Source organism: Mandrillus leucophaeus, unplaced genomic scaffold (assembly GCF_000951045.1).
Source record: "Mandrillus leucophaeus isolate KB7577 unplaced genomic scaffold, Mleu.le_1.0 Scaffold44, whole genome shotgun sequence".
Lineage (NCBI taxonomy): Eukaryota > Metazoa > Chordata > Mammalia > Primates > Cercopithecidae > Mandrillus > Mandrillus leucophaeus.
Genome location: NW_012104698.1, coordinates 2437152 through 2458729, shown reverse-complemented (window position 1 = coordinate 2458729; position 21578 = coordinate 2437152). Strand labels below are relative to the sequence as shown.

Here is a 21578-nt window from a genome sequence, read left to right as displayed (position 1 = left end):
AAGCATGCCAGTTTCCAGGAATATTCACGTGTTTAGCTGTCCACAACTCTCTGAACCATGTCCTTTGGGTCTTTTATGGAGATGTCATTGCTTGACCATGATTGAAGCATGGACAACCATGTCAAAATGTGATTGGACAAAAAGGGTACGATCTAAACCCAGCAAGGCCTGTCTGTACAGATTCTTCTTGATCTCTCTGTTTAGCATTTCCTTTTCCAAAGTATGAGCAGGACATTTTCTGGAATAAGGGTCTTATGCGTCAAAATCAGATTAGAGTCTTATCTTAGGCAGGTGAAAGGAGGGAAGGATAAGGTCAGAGAGAGAGAGAGAGAGAGAGAGAGATTCTATTTCCTGAGGTCTGCTCCTAAGGCTTAAAGCACCCAAACATTATAACAAAATATTGTAACAAAGGCAATGGGTGTTATAAGCCAGGAAACATGGACAAAAAACTGTATATATATATATAAAATCACCTAATATCACACAGTATAAAATTCATATGGTACAACAAAAGACCACAGGTAGTCAAAGTAATCTTGAACAAGATTAACAAAGCTGGAGGCATCATACTTTTTTATTTCAAACTATATTATAAAGTTATAGTGATTGAAATAGTATGTATTGGCATACAAACAGACACAAAGACAAGCAGAACGGAGAGCCCAGAAATAAATCCATGCATATTTGATAAATAAGTCTTTCACAAGGGCACCAAGAATGCATAATAAGGAAAAGACAACCTTTTCAATAAATGACGTTGAGAAAACAGGGTCTCAACATGCAGAAGAATTATATTGAATTTTTACATCACACTATACATAAAAAGCAACTCAAAATAGATCAAGGACTTAAATGTAAGACCTGAAACCATAAAACTCCTTAGAAGCTAACATAAGAGAAAACATAGAAAAACTTAAGAGAAAGATCCTTTCACATAAATCTTGGCAATGATTTTTTTGGATATGACACCAAAAACAGGTAACAAAAGCAAACAAACAATTGGGACTATATCAAACTAAAAATGTATACACAGCAAAGGAAATAATTAACAGAATGAAAAGGCAAGCTACAAATTGGGAGAAAATATTTGTAAAACATACATTTAATAAGGAGTTAATACCTAAAATATATAAGGAATTCATGCAACTCAAAAACACAAAAACACATAACCTTATTTAAAAATAAGCAAAGGATCTGAACAGATGTTTCTCAAAAGAAGACATACATATGACCAAAACGTATAAGAAAAAGTGCTCAACATCACTAATCATCAGGACATGTAAATCAAAATGACAATGAGATAACACATCACTCTTGTTAGAATGGCTATTATGAAAATGTCAAAATGTAAGCGTTGGTGAGTATGTAGAGAGAAAGGAATCCTTTTACACTGTTGGTGGGAGTGTAACTTGGTACGGCCATTACAGGGCTTTTTTAAAAAAATTAAAAATGGATCGAGCATATGATCCAGCAATGCCACTACTGAGTATATATCCAAAGGATATGAAATCATTTTCTCAAGCATGATGTCTGCAATCCTATGTTTATTGCAGCATTATTCACAATAGCCATGATAGGGAATCAACTTAAGTGTCCATTGACAGATGAATGAGTAAAGTGAGATCTATATATATGTTCACAGACAGTTCAGTCTTAAAAAATAAGGAAATCTCATTATTTGCTACAACATACAGAACATTATATTGAGTGCAATAAGACAAACACACAAAGATAAATACTGTATGATCTCACTTATATGTAAGAGAAGTATACACTTTAGCATGAAACTAAAGGGAAGTATACAACAATACTAAGAACATCATTTTAAACACGTCTTTGGTAACTTTAAGACAAAACATCCTTTGGATTAGTTACTAGAAATGTCATTGACCAAAAGTAGGTGCTTCTAACTTTGATGTATAGTGCTGTCTACTTCTCCACAAAAACGTAAACTGAAAAAAAATAATTCCAAGTGTATCATGCATTGGTGGATGCTCACCTCTAAATTATACTCCTTGTGAGAATGAGAAATCACACTGTTAACTATTAGAAACAGGCTAGTCTTGATTTAAGGCCCAAAGTGATTACAGTCAGACCAAGAAATTAGCTGTGATTTGGATTCCTTTTTAAATCATTTTAACCAAGAATAAAGGAAAAGTATGCAATTAAAAATCACCATTCACGGACATAAAACTTATATTTAACCTTTAATATGTTCCAGACCCTCTGTACAAAATGATGTGCTTAACTTGAAGGAGATTATCCAACATGTTGGTGAACTGAATAGACTGGTTGCAACTATGGCTACAATTATTCCCCTATCCGTATACAGAACCCTTCGTAATGTGACTCTGTGGCTCCTCCCACCAAGAGGTAGACTTTATTCCCCACCTCGAATCAGTGCTGTCCACGTGACTTGTTTTGACAAGTAGAATGCAACATAGGTAACATTTTGCCGGTTCAGAGTCAGTGCATCAGCTCACTCTTGGAAACTTGTCTAGTCACTATAAATTGGCCTACCCTGCTGAATGACAAGAGGCATATGGCCAGTTTTCCCCATCACTGCAGCCAAGGGCCAGCCAAGTCTCTAAAGCAGAGCCACAGATGCATGAGTAAATCCAGCCAAGACCAAAAGACCAACTAGCTAAGCCCAGCTCAAATTGCCAAACGACAAAAGCAAAAGCTAATATATGGTTGCCATTTTAAGCAATTAACTTTGGGAGTGGATTTTTATACAAATAAAGTTAACTGGTACATTGAGTATCTTTCTCATAAAATTCATTTAAGAGTAAAGAGAAGAGCTCCCAGAACTGGGAGAATAGGGAAATATTTTTTCTATAAAACACAGCTTTTGGGCTGATCCTTGAAGGAACTAAAATTCAACAAATAATATTTACAAAGGAGTATTCCAAGCAAGTAGAACCATCCCATAGTTATCAACTCTGGGGGATATTAGAGGAATGTTTTATGGACACTGTTTAAAAGATGGAGAATATTACACTATAGGGTGAAAGCACTTTTAGCATAGGATTATTGTAAAAATAAACAAATCAAAATATGTTGAGCACCAGAACAGTATCTAGTATGTAGTAACTGTTAGCTATGTCTTATGTCTAGTTAAGAGTTTGATTTTTTGTTAACCTATCAGACTGTTTTGTGCCATGTGTGCCCATGCACACATGGATATGTGTAGGAGGCAGCCAAGCACAGAAGGTAGGGAAAGAAATTTCTGGGAAAGGTGGAAGCATGAGCATAGAAGTGAAATATTTGGGCCATGCCTCTACATAGTGGCTTGTAGTTATACAAAGAATTTTCAAACCGCTTTTTGCTCACTGTCTACAGCAAACTGAATAATTCAGCACATGCATATTTGTGACTTTTACATATCAGGCACTGTGCTAATTAACACTTGAATAATGTAGGATCAACTATAGGTAATATCAAATTTATGGACCCCAAAAGTCTTGTATCTTACCAAGAGTTCCTCTTTAAATTTCCTAAGAGGAAACTTAAATAAAATATTCAGCCCAATTCTAGTAAGTGTTCACCTTTGTGTATTAACATTGTCCCAATTTAAAATTATTCTTCTATTTTTATCATTTTTAATACACCAAATTAGTGTCTTTATTTCAGGTTCCCAATTTTTTTTAAAATAGGGAGAAACATTAACACCTAGTGAAATAAATTCTTAGCCAGATTAGTCACTCCTAGGTTTTTTGCTTTGGAAGGTGAGTCACAAGCCTACATTTGAAAGCAACTTTTTATAAACACAAATCTATAGATTAAACTGACAGGAGAATAATGTAGATTTGTTTGCATTTATAAAGTTTGCCTCCACACATTTCTTATGTCAGAGTTACTCCTTACTGTATCAATATATTGATGTTTCAAAATCTTCTTCTTGATTTTTATTATAGATTTAAGAAAGGGTTTGTCATCCATGGCACTATTGACATCTTAGATTGGATGAGGGGAAGAGGCTTTCTATAGGATGTTTAGCATCATCTCTGAAACCTGGTATGGGAATTTTGCTTCATTCATTTATTTGTTTTATTTAGAATATTGTTGAAATAGTATGGAATAATCCAAGAGTCTAAGTGACCTCTAACAATCACAGCTGGCAAGAACCAAATTCATGAAATTACAAAGTATAACAATGACTTTCAAACTGTAAAACATAAGACCAAACTGTCTTTAGAATGATCAATTTGTAACAAAACAGAAGGAAGTGTATTTCCCTTCTAAAGAAACAGATATATTTCATTAATTATCATGTTAAGAGAAAAAAGGCCCTATTTGTTTAGCAAACAATAGACAGAACTACATGTTTTTATCAAGGATTTTCTTCTTTTCCTTGCAAAATACTCATTCAACTCCGCTGAGTTTTTAATGTGCAGCATTTCATGTGCAATAAAACCATTATGTTAATATAACAGATGTCTTTCAAACTGTCAAACATTAATTACAATTAACCAGAGTGTTTTTAAAATACGATTAAACTGTGACTTATTTTGAATTATGGTTCAACAAGCTAATGTTCTTTTCTCAAAGACTACATATTGACTGATCATGGTAAATAGTGATTGCAAGATAGATTTTTTAAACACTATACTCAGAAAATAATGTGATATTTTGTGCACTATCTTTGAAACGCTTCTCAGTCCTTTGCATATAGTGCAATAGATGTTTACTATATTTAGAGCAAAAACATGTCTGTATTAAGCAGAGGCTGAAAAATGCCAATTTAAAAATTCTTATCAAGAAGCAAGGGTTCTAAAACCACTTAGCAATCTTGGATATGTTTGTAATAATTTATTTTTGGTAATATTTAGTGTCTGCAGAAAAGGAGATTGCAATCTTTAATTTTTAGATTCTTCTAGCAAAGCCTCAAAATAGTAAGTAGACATTGATCTGGGTAGATCAATGTTTGTCTTGTAAATGTTAAAATCCCCAAAATGCACTTGCATAATGCATGTCAATTTGACTTGTAAACTTTTGACTAATATTACTAATTTGTATTATAATTTAAACTGATATTGAACTTAAACATATTAAATCTATATAATAAAACAGGTATTCCCTAACTTAGATATTATTTGATACCTGCTGACCATACTATAAAATACTATACTATAGTATTCCATTACTATAAAATAGAAGAAGTTAAAATTATGTGGTACCCTTAAAACATCACTAACTCTAAAACCAAATTTAGTCTCAAATTCCTGTCATATCACTTACTATGGATGTGAACATGAGCAACTCATTTGACATTTACTTTCTAACTTTCTCATCTATACAACAAGACAACTGGCTGGGCGCAGTGGCTCACACCTGTAATCCCAGCACTTTGGGAGGCTTAGGCAGGCGGATCACAAGGTCAGGAGATCAAGACCATCCTGGCTAACACGGTGAAACCCCGTCTCTACTAAAATACAAAAAATTAGCCAGGTGTGGTGGCGGGTGCCTGTAGTCCCAGCTACTTGAGAGGCTGAGGCAGGAGAATGCCTTGAACCTGGGAGGCGGAGCTTGCAGTGAGCCAAGATTGTGCCACTGCACTCCAGCCTGGGCGACAGAGAGAAAGTCCGTCTCAAAAAAAAGAAAAAACAAGACAACTAAAATAAATTCTACCTCCCACTTTGTTGTTTTATTTTGTTGTGTATTTTTCTCAGGCCCATTCTGGCACTTGGTAAATGTTGGATGAATATCAGCTCCATTAAATTTCCATATGGGGAGTTCCAAAATTTGACGTGTGACATGTTAGAAAATTCTTAATGTATTTCTGGTATTTGTAGTTGAGAGATCAAATAATTCTAATGAAAATAATATTTTCATTAGAAAACACCATGCATAAGAAATTCTGTGATGAACAGAATAACAAGTTCCCAATGATGTCCAAGTCCTAATCCCACAAACCTGTGAATACATTACCTTACATGACAAAATAAACTTTGCAGATGTGATCATAGTTAAGAGCCTTTTATTTAGGGCTTATTTTTCAAACTATACAAATAATAAAATGAAAGTTATACCTCTGACATTAACTTCCAAAATGGATGAATCAGCCCTGTACCATTTCTCTATTAAAACAATTTCAGACTTCCTTTCTGCTAAAATCGTTTTGGTGGAACATATCAGATTACTGTTTGTTCCTCTAAAAGTAGGGAACCAAAGCAATCAACCTCAACCTCTTTCAAAGTCATCAATTTTACCTAAAAAATTTTTTTCAAAATCCAATTCCAACACTTCTAATAAGTCTCATAATAACTCTGGTTTCCTCTTAATACTTATAGTATTAAGTACTGTGTTGTATTGAATATCCTATAAAGCACTTACTATTCATCCTATAGTATTATACATTATCTGGTAGACTTTAAACTCCTCAACTGTTACATAAAATTTGTTGGAAAAAACATATACATAGGTATAAATAGTATTTATTTATATATTTTATAAAACATTTATTTAATCCCACTACATGCAGGCACTGTTCTTTTCAGAAAAGAGTAGAAATGCTTAACAATCAGAAGATCCTTGTAAAGAAAACTCTGTTTGTTTAAAAAGATTATTATAATCTGATTAAAAATTTTAGCAAAGTTACACACTATACATAATGTATGAGTAAGACCTTCAGCAGGAAAGAAGATCCAGCCCAAGAAACCACATATAGGGGGAATACACACATGTACGTGAACAGAGTTAAGGGATACTGAGGCACCCAAAGACTAGCAACAGTAGTAATGCATTATCATCCCTAAGACAAAAAGAGCAAGAAGACATTTATGCGCCCAAAAAACATACTTAAAAAAGCTCAACATCACTGATCATTAGAGAAATACAAATCAAAACCACAATGAGATACCATCTCACACCAGGCCGAATGGCAATTATTAAAAAGTCAAGAAACAACAGATGCTGGCGAGGTTGGGGAGAAATAGGAATGCTTTTACATTGTTGGCAGGAATGTAAATTAGTCTGACCACTGTGGAAGACAGTGTGGCAATTCCTCAAAGACCTAGAACTAGAAATACCATTTGACCTAGCAATCCCATTACTGGGTATATACCCAAAGAAATATAAATCATTCTATTACAAAGATGCATGCATGCATATGTTCCTTGCAGGACTATTCACAATAACAAAGACATGAAATCAACCCAAATGCCCACTGATGATAGATTGGATAAAGAAAATGTGGTATATATACACCATGGAATACTGTGCAGCCATAAAAAGGAACGAGATCATGTCCTTCTCAGGGACATGGATGGAGCTGAAAGCCATTATCTTTGGCAAACTAACACAGGAACAGAAAACCACATACCACATGTTCTCACTTATAAGTGGGAGCTGAACAATGAGGATACATAGACACAGGGAGGGGAACAGCACACACACTGAGGCCTGTAGATTGGGGAACGGGGGGAGGGAGAGCATCAGCATAAGCAGTTAATGCATGTGGGGTTTAACACCTAGGTGATGGGTTGATAGGTGCAGCAAACTACCATAGCACACGTTTACCTATGTAATGAATCTGCACATCCTGTACATCCTGTACATGTATCCCAGAACTTAAAATAAAATTAAATTTAAAAAATAATAAAAACAAAAAAGACATTACAAAAAGAGCAAGAAAAAATAGAGAGTTACTGGAGCACAATGTGAACTGCAGCCATGGAGGAAAGGCTGTGTAACAGGAAAGGGGCCACGGAAGGACACAGCCATGCCAGGAACAAAGCTTAAAATAGGTAGAGCACAGGAAGGAATGGCCTCCTCTTCCACTGACTCCTGCATCCCACAACTTGTGATTTTTTTCTGGGTGCCATAGTCTTAGCCCAAACAAATGACATAAAGCAAGAGTAGGGAAATGGGGGAAGCACGTGGAATCAGACTTCTGAGCACTGGGGCAGGAAAGAAAAGTCTGGACCATGAATCTGAGTACATAGAGGTAGGGTTGCGCAAAGGCAGGATAAGAAGCATACATACTCAGTGTAGAAAAACAGGTATGCCAGTTATATTTGAATAGAAGGGAAGGGAGATCTACAGGGAGAAGGTTAATTGGAAAGACAGCAAAGGCATTCCAAGTAGAGACAATTGCACAAACATGTGAGAAGACCTTGGAATAACAAGAAGGTCAGTGTGCCTCCAAAGAGCAGGTATTGGCTGGAGGAGTCTGGGAAAGTATCTCTAATCTGTATCATGTTACCTCTAGTGCCTGAGCCACAAATGTGAGCAGATATTCACTGACTAGTGTTGGGTGAATGAATGACCAAATGAATTAACTGAAGTTTCTTTTATGCTGATTTTTACGCGAATCAAGAACGGCACATGCAGTATTTCTGATCATCATACCATAGTTCTAGTACGTGCTCTCTTGTGAAATATGTTCTGATAATTCAACTTCAATGGATTTCAGTTGTTTTTCCCATTAGCTTTTTGTTGTTGTTTGTAATGAATAATACACTCTGGCCTTGAAATGTTGAGTACAATTTCATACCAAGATATGCATATGCTTTTTTGTAATATTTTAAATTTCAAAGGAAATTGAAATTTTGTAGTAATAACTATTACTACTTTTATTTAATTAAAATGAAGTTCAGAAATATAGTACCAGATAAGATAAAAATAGAACACAAAATATAATGTTAATGATTATTAGAAATAAAATAAAAATTGAAAAAATGAATATACAATCTCACAATATTTTTTCATTTCAATACCTCTAAAGTCTGTTGGTACTAATTAATAGCCTAATGTCTTAAAGTTCATGAAAAAAATAAGATCTATAGGCTACACGAATTAAACCACCTTAGGAGAAACTGATATTTATCAATACCCAGTATAAACCTTACGTTTATCAGCTCAGGCAGATGTCATTGTATTATATCATCATCACAACATTTCTTGAGTTTTTCTAATGCTCTTATTTCTATGACAAAGACATTGTATGGGCTATTTCATTTAGATATCATAATAATCCAGTGAAGTAGGGACATTTATCCCCACTTTAAAGATGAGAAAACTGCTTCAAAAAGTTTGAGTAGTTTGCATTAAAATAGATTAAACTGTAGTGTCAGAGGCATTAGAAGCAGACTGATTCCTATTTTGAGTGGAAGCTGGGTAAAATGAGGCTGAGACCTACTGGGCTGCATTCCCAAGACATTAGGCATTCTTAGCCACAGGATAAGATACAGGTCACAAAGACCCCTCTGATAAAGCAGGATGCAGTGAAGAAGGCTGCAGAAACCCCCCAAAACCAAGATGGCGACGAAAGTGACCTCTGGCCATCCTCACTGCACACTAATTATTGTGTATTATACCTAATTATAATGCATTAGCATGCCAAAAGACACCCACCAGTGCCATGACAGTTTACAAATGCCATGGCTACTACGTCCAGAAGTTACCCTTACATGGTCTAAATGGAAGGTGAATCCTTAGTTCTGGGAAATCCTCATTCCCTTTCCCAGAAAACTCATGAAATAATCCACTTCTTGTTTAGCATATGATGAAATAACCACAAACATAGCCAACCAGCCTTCAGGGCTGCTCTGCTTATGGAGTTGCCATTCTTTTGTTTCTTTACTTACTTAATAAACTTGCTTTCACTTTACTCTGGACTCACCCCAAAATTCTTTCTTCCGTGAAATCCAAGAACTCTCTCCCTCATGAGGTCTGAAGCAGGACCCTTTTCTGGTAACTATAGGGCTGGTATTCAGACTGAGATCTGACTTCACAGTCCACACCCCGAATCATTATGCTTTCCTGAATATGTGGCATACTTTTTAAAACTAGAAGTTCTACACCTATTTTTGTATGCACATAATCCAACTAATCTTGAGAATCTGGTTGAAGTGGCCTGTTCCCTGAAATCACTGCCCATTGCCTCAGTCAGAAGTGATTGTTCCCCACATTTTGAGGCAGGAGGTAGGTGAGACTCCATTGGGGACTAGGTTGAAGACTGGCAGAAACTGGAAAGAGGAACTGAAAGTACCTTTTCATAAGACATGCCCACCAGCACCATGACAGTTTGCCATTGCCATGGCAACACCTGGAAGTTACTGCCTACTTTCTAGCTTTTTCTGAATAACCAACCCCTTAATTAACATGTCCGTAAAAGGGGGTATAAATATGACTGCCTATGGAGTAACCTTGCTCTGCAGGAGCTCACAGAACTGTAACACTGCTGTCCACCTCAATAAAGCTGTTTTTTTTTTTTTACCACCAGTTTGCTCTTGAATTTCTTCCTGAGTGAAGCCAAGAACCTTCCCTGCTTCACTTTGAGTTTCTAAGAGTTGTGATTTGAGTATAACAAATATTTGTTTTGAACATACCATGATGGAAGCACTGCTTTTCAAAACTTTTTTGATTTTTAAAACAATATATAAGTAAAAATAAAATAAGTATACAGCTTATTGAATTTTCACAAAGAAAACATAGCACTGTAACTAGCATCCAGAACAAGAAACAGAATGTTACCAAAATCTCAGAAATCTCCTATTGCTCCTTTTTTAAAAAATTATATTCCTTCTTCCATTTCCAAAGTTAACTGTTACTCTGATTTCCAAGAACATAGACTAGTTTGGGGCAGATATTATTTTAAGTACTTTACATGTAACTTGCTCAATACTGTTGAGTCCTATGCACAGAGATAATCTATCTATACTTCTGTATGGTTCATGTGGCAAATAATACCTTATGCCTTGTTTTCTCATTAGTTGTGGCTATACCTATTTATTCCATATAGACAATAAATTCCTAAAAGATAGGGTTTATATTTAGTTCATTATAACTTGTTTAACATTCAGTGTAGTGTGGGGCCTATCCACTTAATAAATATTTGCTGATTGACTAAATGAAGGAATAAATAAAATGAAACAAATACATGTTTATTTAAAATGCTATGCAATGACACTCTAGAACCTCGGCAATACTAAAGCAATTTCCTCTCACAGCTGAAAGCACTGCTTTTTATTTCTCATTGCCACCAAAGAACACATTCCGTAAGCCCCAAGTCACTCAGTGTTTTCCAGTAATTGCGTATTTTCCATTAAATATAGTCATGTAAGCAGTAAAAATCTGTGCAGAACATGTAATGTTGTCTGATGGGATTTAGAAGGGAAGAATTTTTCCTTAATATGAATCGTCACTACTCAGGCAGCATCTTTCAGCCTCAGATTACAAAATACTTAACTGTTTTATTCGCTTTTTTCCTCTGCTGACATTTCTTATTGTCATAAGCAAGATGACTTTGATAAATCCCTCTCTACCACTTTCTCAGAAGTAGCAGTTCTGTTAGTTGTTAAAATACATTTCTCCCCAGTACTTACAAACTAATATTTTCATTACTATAAAATATTAAGCAAGAGAGGCAACATCAGTAAATGTCAAGGCTAATCCTTCAGAGTTACTACTGGTTAAGATTTTAGAGGTTGATGAGCTGAGCTCACCTCTTCACCCAGAGAGGTGAAGTGAGTTGACTAATACTACCAGCTTGCTGAAAGAATTGCACACCTGGGAGCTCTGTCATGTTCATTCCACTACTCCACTAGAAAGGACTATCTTCTCCTTTCTAGTTGAAGGCCAGGTGATGAATCACCTCTCTTGATCTTGCCCTGAGATCCTTGTTCATTTCTTCTTAACTTAACCAGGGCAAGAGGGGTCCCTCTGCTTCAAATATTGCCCTCCTTTTCTTTGCTCTGCCTCTCACCAAAAGGGTATAAATAGCCCACACATTCTGGGCCATGCAGTACTAAAACAGAAGTCAGAAATGGATTGCAATTAAGATGAATGTTTATTTATCTTACCCTATGAGAGTCATGGAGCCTATGCTTCTATCAAAGGAAAGGTCCAATTTTTGTCTCAGATTCCACTTGAAAGTTATTCATTGCACAAACCAAACAATGCAGTTTTGACCATTAGTGATAGCAAACACTGAAGATTTTTTGCAAATAGTAACAAAGACATGGATTTGAATTTTGGCAAGCTTCATGCGATAGCCCGAATAGTGCCCCACCCCCAAAGATGTTTTAATCCTAGTCTCAGAACCAATGAATATTTTACCACACATGATAAAAGGTACTTTGCATATGTGATTGATTTAAGGATCTTGGGATGGAGAGATTAACCTGGGTTATGCTCATGGGCCCATTGTAATCGGGGGCAGGGGAAGGATTAGAGTCAGAAAAAAGTGATGTGTTGGGCAAAGAAAGACAAAGATTGGAAGATACTATGCTGCTGGAAGAAAGTTAGGGCCATAAATTAACAAATGCAGGAAGCTTCTGGAAGGTAGAGAAGGCAAAGGAATTAATTCTCTCTTGAGACCACAGAAATAGCACAGCCCTGCTAACCCATTTTAGATTTCTGACCTCTAGAGCTGCAAGAGTGACAAATCTGGGTTGTTTAAAGCCACTACATTTGTGATGATTTTTTACAGCAGCAATGCAAAATAATGTATACACTTCATGTTAAAAATTATGGGACAAAAGACTCGGATGTACAGACTGAGGATCAAAAGAGATGAAGAGAAACCTGGAATAACAGAGAAAAACAATTTAATAACTAAAATAGGTTAGGAATGTACATCAACTATTTAGAAGGAAAAGAAATAGAAAAATACTGGAATTCACTTCTTTATCCTTTATAGTATTTGAACATAATGCTCAATTGTATGGAATAGTAAAATTCTATGTTGTTTCTTCTGTACAGATTGGTTTGGTGCATTTCAAACTAAATAAACATTTACATCTTCATATAAAATCTTGTATTGAAGAACTCCTGCCAGATTCACTATAGATTAATGCATGTCCTCAACGGATTTTTGTAAAATTATAATTGTAAGTGGAAGATTTACATTATGCTAACAGGCAGATGTGTGTGTATTTGTATGTGTGTGTGTTGAATCACCATCTGGTTCTATATTTAAAAAGTTACTATTAACAAGAGTAAATAAAGCCCCTTGAACAAAATTTAAATTTCAGTGTCATATATTCTCCTACATGAAATTATTTTAGTCAGCTAAATTTTAAAGTTTCCAGAATGTCACACTGAGGCCTGTTACACAGATAACTTTGTACAGAGTTGGAAAAGGCAAAACCAGAAAAAGAGAAGAAGCATGTGGTAAGCTAAATAATGACCCCCAAAATGTATCCACATCCTACCATCTGGAACCTGTGAATGTCACCCTACATGGCAGAAAAGGATGTTGTGGATTTGATTACATTAAAGATCTTAGAATGGGGGGATTATCTTGGATAATCCAAGTGGGCCTTCAGTGTAATCCACATGTGTCTTCATGAGAAGGAGGTTTGACACAGAAGGAGAAGGAAATGTAGCTGCAGAGACAGAGATTAGATGTACATGGCCACAAGCCAAGAAAGGCTGGCAGCCACCAGAAGCTGGCAGAGGCAAGAAGCAGATTATCATTTAGAGCTTCCAGAGGGAGTGTAACTCTACTGATACCCTGATTTCAGCTTAGTGATATCTATTTCAGATATTAGATCTCCAGAACTTGGAGGGAACAATCGTTTCAAGCCACCAAAGTTGTGATAATTTGTTATAAGAGTCATGGGAAACATACAGATTTTGGTACCTAAAAACTACATATCTAAAACCTGGAACAAATATCTAAAATGTTATATTTAACTAAATACCTAAAAACTGTCTTTAAAAATCTTGTAACAAATACCTAAAAATGTGAACATGGCCTTGGAATTGAGTAATAGGTAGAAGCTCAAAAAATGTTGAGGTACTAGAAAGGAAAAGCCTATACTGCTTTAAACAGACTATTGGTAGAAAAACGTGTATTATAGGCCCTGTTGATGAGAGCTCAGGAGTAAGTTAAGAGAATAGGAGAGAAAGTCTCTATCATCTTAAAGTAGATGTATATTACCAACAACAGAATGTTGGTAGAAATATGCACATTAAAGGCTTTGCTGTTGAGGGCTCAGAAAAAAATAAGGAACTCGATCTGGGGAGCTGGAGGAGAAAAGACCCTTATAATATAGAAAGAGAAAGCCTAGCTGAATTCTGTCCTACAATTACGTGGAAGCACAACTTGTAAGCAAATAACTTGGCCGTTTTTCTGAACATTTTAGGCAACATGTTGAAAGTACAGTCAGATTTCTTCTTGCTGCTTATAATAAAATGCAAGAGGAGGGAGATAAATTGAGGAAGACTATCAAACAAAAACCAGGATTTCATGATTTGGGAAATTCTCTGCTTATTCATTTTGCAAAATAAGCTAAAACTAGATTTATTCTTAGGAAAATGTGTTCTGAAGAGAAAGTCAAGGGTGTGGTTAAACAACTATTACTCAGTGTCTCAAAAAGACCAAAAGGTGAGTGTATGCTCTCACCCGGAGAGTTCTTTGAGGAGATTAAGCATGTGACTCATGGATCCATTGAGCATCTCAGCAGAATCCAGGAATATAGATGAGAACACATAGGAAGGATCTTAAAAACCAAGCGAACAATACTTCCCGGGTTCCTCCTAAGTTTTATTCTTCAAGTCAGTAGTTTTAATATACATTATTTTATATATTTTAAAAAACTGGGCCGGGTGAGGTGGCTCATGCCTGTAATCCCAGCACCTTGGGAGGCCAAGGTGGGCAGATCACTTAAGGTCAGGAGTTCGAGACCAGCCTGACCAACATGGAGAAACCTCATCTCTAGTAAAAGTACAAAATTAGCCGGGTGTGGTGTCACCTACCTGTAATCCCCGCTACTCAGGAGGCTGAGGCAAGATAATCACTTGAACCCGGAAGGCGGAGGTTGCGGTGAGTTGAGATGGTGCCATTGCACTCCAGCCTGGGCGAAAAGAGCAAAACTCCATCTCAAAAAAAAAAAAAAAAAAAACCTGATACCACCTTTATGAGTGAAGTATAATCATTCCCATTTTACATGTACAATATATTAGTTACAGTTTCACATGTACAATATATCAGATTTTTGATTGCAAGCAACAGAGACCACGGCAATTAACTTAAAAATGGGTGTTAGTGGAAGGTTTGTAGGCAGCTCATAGAACTGAAGGAGAACGTAAACAATCAGATACTGGAAAGAGAATACAAACATTGCAAAATTCGGACATTGGAATTTTGGAGGTGTAGTAACCAGGACAAATGGATAGCGCTTTGGGGATGACTACCAGAACACAGCAGTTCTAAACCTTTTCCATACTTGTGTCACTTCGCTCAGGACTTCATTTCCCTGTACGGAGAGACTGGTGAACTTAGCTTGTGGAAACAATTAACATTGTGTGCCAGAGGAGGGCAGGATACCTGAATTGAAAGTCCCGTCAAGACCACTGCACTCCAGCCTGGGCGACAGAGCGAGACTCCGTCTCAAAAAAAAACCAAAACAACAAAAAAAGAAAGTCCCGTCAAGAGCACACGCAGGAGTGACTGAACTAAGTCTTCGCGGCACCGAGTTTGCCCTACTGCCGTCACCCGCACCACGGCTTGCTTGCGGTTAGGGAAATCAAGGCCCTACCGAGCCTCCGTAGCCACCTCTCTGTTGTGGGCGTGGCCGAGGCTGGGGTGACCGACCCTTCCGGAGCCACAGTTGCCAGCGACACGTTAGAGGTAATTCAGAGGGGTCCGTGAGGCCAGCCAGCCTGAGCTTGTTCACCTTCAAAGTCTGTGCAGCACCGAAAAAAGACTCACCTCCCAAAAATTCCGTGAAGATTGACGAGCTTTCACTCGACTCAGTTCCCGAGGGTGAATCACAGTGTGTGGAGGAGTCGAGGAACCCGCTTGAAGAAAGCATCTCACAGCTCCGACACTTATTGCGAGCCATACACAAGCTGGTGTCAGGACACGTACTCCCAAAGTAAGCCCAAGATGCAAAGTTTGGTTCAATAGGGGTTAGACAGCTATGACTGTCTCCAAAATGTACCTCCTGGATTTTTTCCGAGACTTGGTGTTAGTGGTTTTGCTGACCTTATTGAACTCCTTTTGGCTAGAGGTCCAAAAATAAAGAAGCTAGCGTATCCGCCTGGTTTCGTGGGATTAGCTGCCTCCCTGTATTATCCACAACAAACTATGGTGTTGGCCCAGGTCAGTGGGGAGAGATTATATGACTGGGGTTTATGATTTGTGGAAGGAGAACTTTCAAAAGCCAGGAAACGTGAAGAATTCACCTGGAACTAAGTAGAAAACTCCATGCTTTGCCCATCTTAATCAGTTGTAGGTAAACATTGGAAACTCCATAGAGTAAATCAGTATTTCTACAGAAAAATGGCAGAGAAGTCAGTATTGAATGTATTAAATTGGCTTTCTTCTTCAGGAAATACTAGACCAGACCTCTGTTATTTTGGGTGGTACCATCCTACAAGCAAACTAATCTGAAATCCTTTAACCTAGAGATCATGTACAGACCTTAGAACTCCTCGTTCTCATGTTGCTATTTACGTACATAATTAAAACCCAAATTAAAATAATAATAATAAAAAGCACGGGCAATTCAAGATTTCTGTAGTTCTCAAAGAATAAAGTGAGGTGCTGAAGGAGGGTGGAATAGCTGCTGAACAGACTAAAAACACACATAGGGTAAATGAATATTCTCTACAATGATGCCCAGAGTTGTCCAGTGACTTGCCCAAAACCCCTATCAAGAGAGTAGCTTAGCCCTTACTCTGACCACTCAATTTAAATTAAAGAGTTCATGTGTGTATAATACACATGCTAACCTTCTCCTATGGGATTTCAGCCCTCCCATACACATGATGAGGGAATTGGGCATATGTGACCTTTCAGGGTTCTTGTAACTTTCAGCATTCTCCTCAAATGAACCAGCCTGTTGCTTTGAGGCACTGAATGGCTGTTTCTATCATTGACAACAGATATACTCACTTCATTCTTATTTACATAGACAGAAGCTGTGTAGTGACAAGGTCTCTTCAAGGCTGGAATACTTCCTTAATAATATGAACAAAATAGCATCTGGTATCAATCTTGTTCCACTGACTTGACTGTAGTGATTTAAAGCTTTCATTCTTTGAATTCAAAATCTAATTTTTAATGCACTTTCTGTCAGCTGTCTTCATGGATTCTAAATGAGTTTCTGTCATCCTGACAGAGTCCCAGATAAATTGAAACTTAACTAGGGAAAAAAATAAGTGTTAAAAAATGATTTGTTATGAATAGAATAAATGTGATATATATTTTGTTTATTTTCTCCCTAAATTGTCATTGGCTTCTCTCTATTAGTGAGCTGATGGGCATGTGTGATGATCAACTGCTTCTGTAATTTACTGCCTGACAATAGTTTGTAGGCAAATTGCCAGACTGACTTTGAACCCATTACACATTATTTCTTTTCAAGTAAACTGACCTGAAGAAAAGACTCAAATAAAATTATTTTTTCAGCATAATGTAAAATTACTGAGTAGTCCAGCTATTATTTCCTCCAGGTGTTCACTTTAATTGGATGTGTAATCATTTTACATGAAGAAATGCCATTATGATGGCCAAAGGTGGGTGAGAAGGCAATATTGTGGTTCTCTTTCACTGGTATGGAACCAGGAGACAAGAACATTAAGCCAAGGAGAGAGCAGGATGAGGAAAAAGAAAGAGGGGAGAACAGAGAGGAAGAGCGATTAGGCATGTGGCATTTTATGAGGTTCAACCAGCATACAAAAGTCTAACTACCCAAAGCGTTCTGTATTAATACCCCGAAGTGCCTGGTTCTCTCAAAATGCATATAACCATCCAAACTTGTAAGGCAATGTACTACTTAAATGTAATGTTACTTCCCTCCTCAGAGTCTCAAAATGCAATTTAAGCATGAAGAGCTTTATTTATAAATTAGGACCTGAGGTTTCCTGAGGACAAGTGATTTAATCTATGTCACACAGCTGGTTGATGGCAGACACTACATTAGGACCAGGTCTCTGCCTCCTCAACCCAATGTAATATCCATATCACCTCATTGCGTTTACACCAGAGATCCTTAATTAACTTCCACCAGATGTTAATTACATTCTTCTTTTCTTGAAACTTTCCTGAGACAGTTTTTGTTGTTGCTTTTGAGAATGTTCTGCACCAAGTAACACTAATTTCTGAAAACAGCCTTGAATTCAACTGATGTTGAATTGAGGCCACCCTACCTTGCTGGTTAACAAGATGGGACCCTGGTACAATCTTAACTAAAGAAAATTCCTCAGTTTCTCGAAAAGCGTCATGTGGGCACCCTCGGCTTGGATCATCTGAGTTCTAATATTTCATTTGTTATTTGTTTTTGAGCAACACACTTAAAGTATTTAGACTTCATGTCATTAACTCTATTCTCTTAAGAAATGAGCTAATTCATGGGAAAACACACGTAAGATGTTAATGTTAATAAGACGACATTTCTCCAAAGGGAGGGCCAATATGTACTTCAAATACTCTTTGTGATGACTGAGCATTGTGCAGGAATGGAAAGTGTCTGCTGCAGAATATCTGTAGCAGATGCTGTTAACACCTCACCCACATCTCCTCAGGACGTACCAATCCCATACTACCTGTGGCTTCCAAAAACAAGCACTGGAGGGCTTTCTCTGGCATTCTGGGCTGGTGATAGATACACAAGGATTGCAGGGTTTGATATTCCCGAGAAATAGCTGTCTGTCAATGATAGGTAAGAGTTGAAGGACAAATACTCAGCTGCTTCTCACTTCAGGTGGAACAGTTCTAAGGAATCCTTTTTAAATTACAATGCTTGTTGTAGTACAATGTTAATAATCTTAAAGAAATAAGCTCTAAAGCAGCTGAATAAATCAAATGGGATATTTTCATGCTTACTCTCTCTTCTCAAGCTCTCTATGACCCTAAGGTCATAGAAGCAGAGGGAATGTATCTTAATAGCCACACTTGTATTTTAAGATCTAATGACTGTCTAGCATTGTTGCCTTCATGCAGACTATGTAGACATGGTGGATAACTAACCATGGCATTTTATAACCCTATGAGAAGACTTAATGCCAAGGGTGTATACATATTAGAAAATTTTTTCTGCAAGTTATAATACTAAACTTATTGGTGGAGGTATAAATCTTGAAAAATTAAACAGAATCGCCTGAAGGTCTTCTATATTTTTTAAATGGTTGATAGGCTGAAAGGAGGAGAAACTAGAGTAAAAAGATGGAAATTTATTTCAATTTCAGAGACTATAAAATCTGTGTTTTGTTTATTTTGTCCTAGCTTCAAGCTTGAACTAGTTCACTTCCTGACTCATGAGACATATTAAATGTCTTATGACCAATAAAATATTATTAAAAATCTTCTGGTCTAGTGATCTATTTCAAGTGTCTATTTTAAGTTACTGCAGAACACTGAGGTCACAGAAGCAGAAGGGATGTATCCTAGTGTCCACATCTATATTTTTAGATCTAACTTTATCTGTGTCTCTTATCTACATTGTTATATATTTATTCATAAAATAACCCAACTACACATACGTATGTAAGTGTGTGTGCATATATAAAATATGTAGAGATGCACACTTTTTCTTTAAACCAAACTGCTTGTGTTTGAATCCCAGTTCTGCCACTTGTGATCTGTGTGACCATAAGCGAGGTACTTAATATCTCTGTGTGTCAGTTTCCCTTTTGAAAAATAGGGATGACAATAGAATATGCCTCTTAGCGTTATTGTAAGAATTAAATATGTTAATATATATAAAGTCTGTGATACGGTTTGGCCCTGTGTCCCCACCCAAATCTCATCTTGAACTGTAATCCCCACATGTAGAGGGAGGGAGGTGATTGGATCATGGGGGCAGTTTCCCCCATGCTTTTCTCATGAGAGTGAGTTCTCATGAGATCTGATGGTTTTATAAGTGTTTGACAGTTTCTCCTTCACATGCTTCTCTCTCCTGTCGCCTTGTGAAAATGTCTGCTTTCCCTTTGCCTTCCACCATGATTGTAAGTTTCCTGAGGCCTCCCCAGCCATATAGAACTGTGGGTTAATTAAGCCTCTTTCCTTTATAAATTACTCAGTCTCAGGGAAGTTATTTATAGCAGTGTGAAAATGAATGAATACAGTCTGGCACAGATTAAGCACTATTAACACTTATATTATCTTAGCATATATTCTATCAACCCATATATATATATTTTATATATTATATATTTTATATATATCACCAGTATGCATATATAGATAGAATTTGTCTATACATATTTCTGAATCCTATACAGGTGCAGCATAATTATCATATGCACATAGCATAATGAGTACACAATGTGACTTTGGTGATGATGCTGACTAATCCTGTTAAAAGGCAATCTCCCTCCTGTGGGGAGTTAAACAGGGTCTCTCTGGGTGCTCCATCATAGATCCAACCCTGAATAATTAAAAACCTTCGTAGCACCACTTGAAATACATCTTCCAGAACCATTATTCAATTCTTCCCTTACTGGCTAAATTTATTTGCTTCCAGTTTCAAATGAAGCAATCAATCCCTTTAAAAGAAATAAATAACAAAAATAACAACATAAATAATCATAAGCTGTCACATTAATTGGAGTCATTTTCCTCCTGGGTGTCTCTAGATGGTATATTCCTTCCCTGATCAGCCTGCTGCTTTCAGATTAATATTCAGTGCACCCTGCAGCTGTTCTTCCCACAGAGTTGTGAGGTGAAGGATCTGATAGGGGACAATGAGAAAACTCAGCTGTTCAGCATGATGGTCACTGAGGAGATTCCCTGCCATATTACTTATAGAAAGGACTAGAGAATTACCGTTGTACAGAATTGAAATTACTATCTATTGGGGTAAAGATAGCAAAAGAAAAACATGATAGAAAAATAGAAATCGTAATTTAAATTGTCCCCATGGCTACTTCCCTGGGTTTATCTCTTCTCCCTTCCTCTAGCCACTAAACTCCAGACCATGAAACTAAGGTCACCTAACCAAGTTTTGTCACATCTTTCTTACCTTTGCCTAGCATTCCTATAAATTACTTACCTATTCTACACAAGGAATTCAAATACCATCTTCTTATTCGAATATTTATATTCTAGATATGTTTATATGAAGATAACTGCAGGCTTGATTTGGATGGAGAAAGGCCAAAGGAAATTAATGTTTATTTAGGGCCAACTATGTTTCACACATTTTATTTTGTGTGCATTATTGTATTTCATCCTCATCTCAATTATTTGAGATATTGTTATCTCCGGGGCATAATTGAATGATCAGAGGCTTAAATGTGTTGAATAATTTGTACAGTGGCACATACTGATGAACTACACAACCAGGATTTGAACCCAGGCTTGTCTTACTCCCAAGTCCAAGCTGTTCTATTTCTGCTGCGCTACAGAAATAGCAGCCATCAACACAAGAAAAAAAAAATCTGATTTCTGTTATCAGAAATACAAGAGCTTGTCCATGATCATTTCATGAAGTTTTTTTGTATGTTAAAAGTAGCCGTATGTACAATGCAAGTGTAGAATTTCAAAACATTGCTCCAAAATTCTTTGATATTCCTCCCATTTTCCACAATAGGCAGGGGCTATGTGCCCTGGCCTAGAATCTAGAAGAGTTGTCACTGCTTTTACTCATAGAGTGAAGCAGAAGTGATGCTCAGTGGTT

General features: G+C 36.8%; 1 pseudogene; it reads left to right on the top strand.

Annotated features, from left to right (window-relative positions):
* Positions 1-7327: 7327 nt before the first annotated feature.
* Positions 7328-16154, top strand: LOC105549450 (annotated as a pseudogene).
* Positions 16155-21578: the final 5424 nt, after the last annotated feature.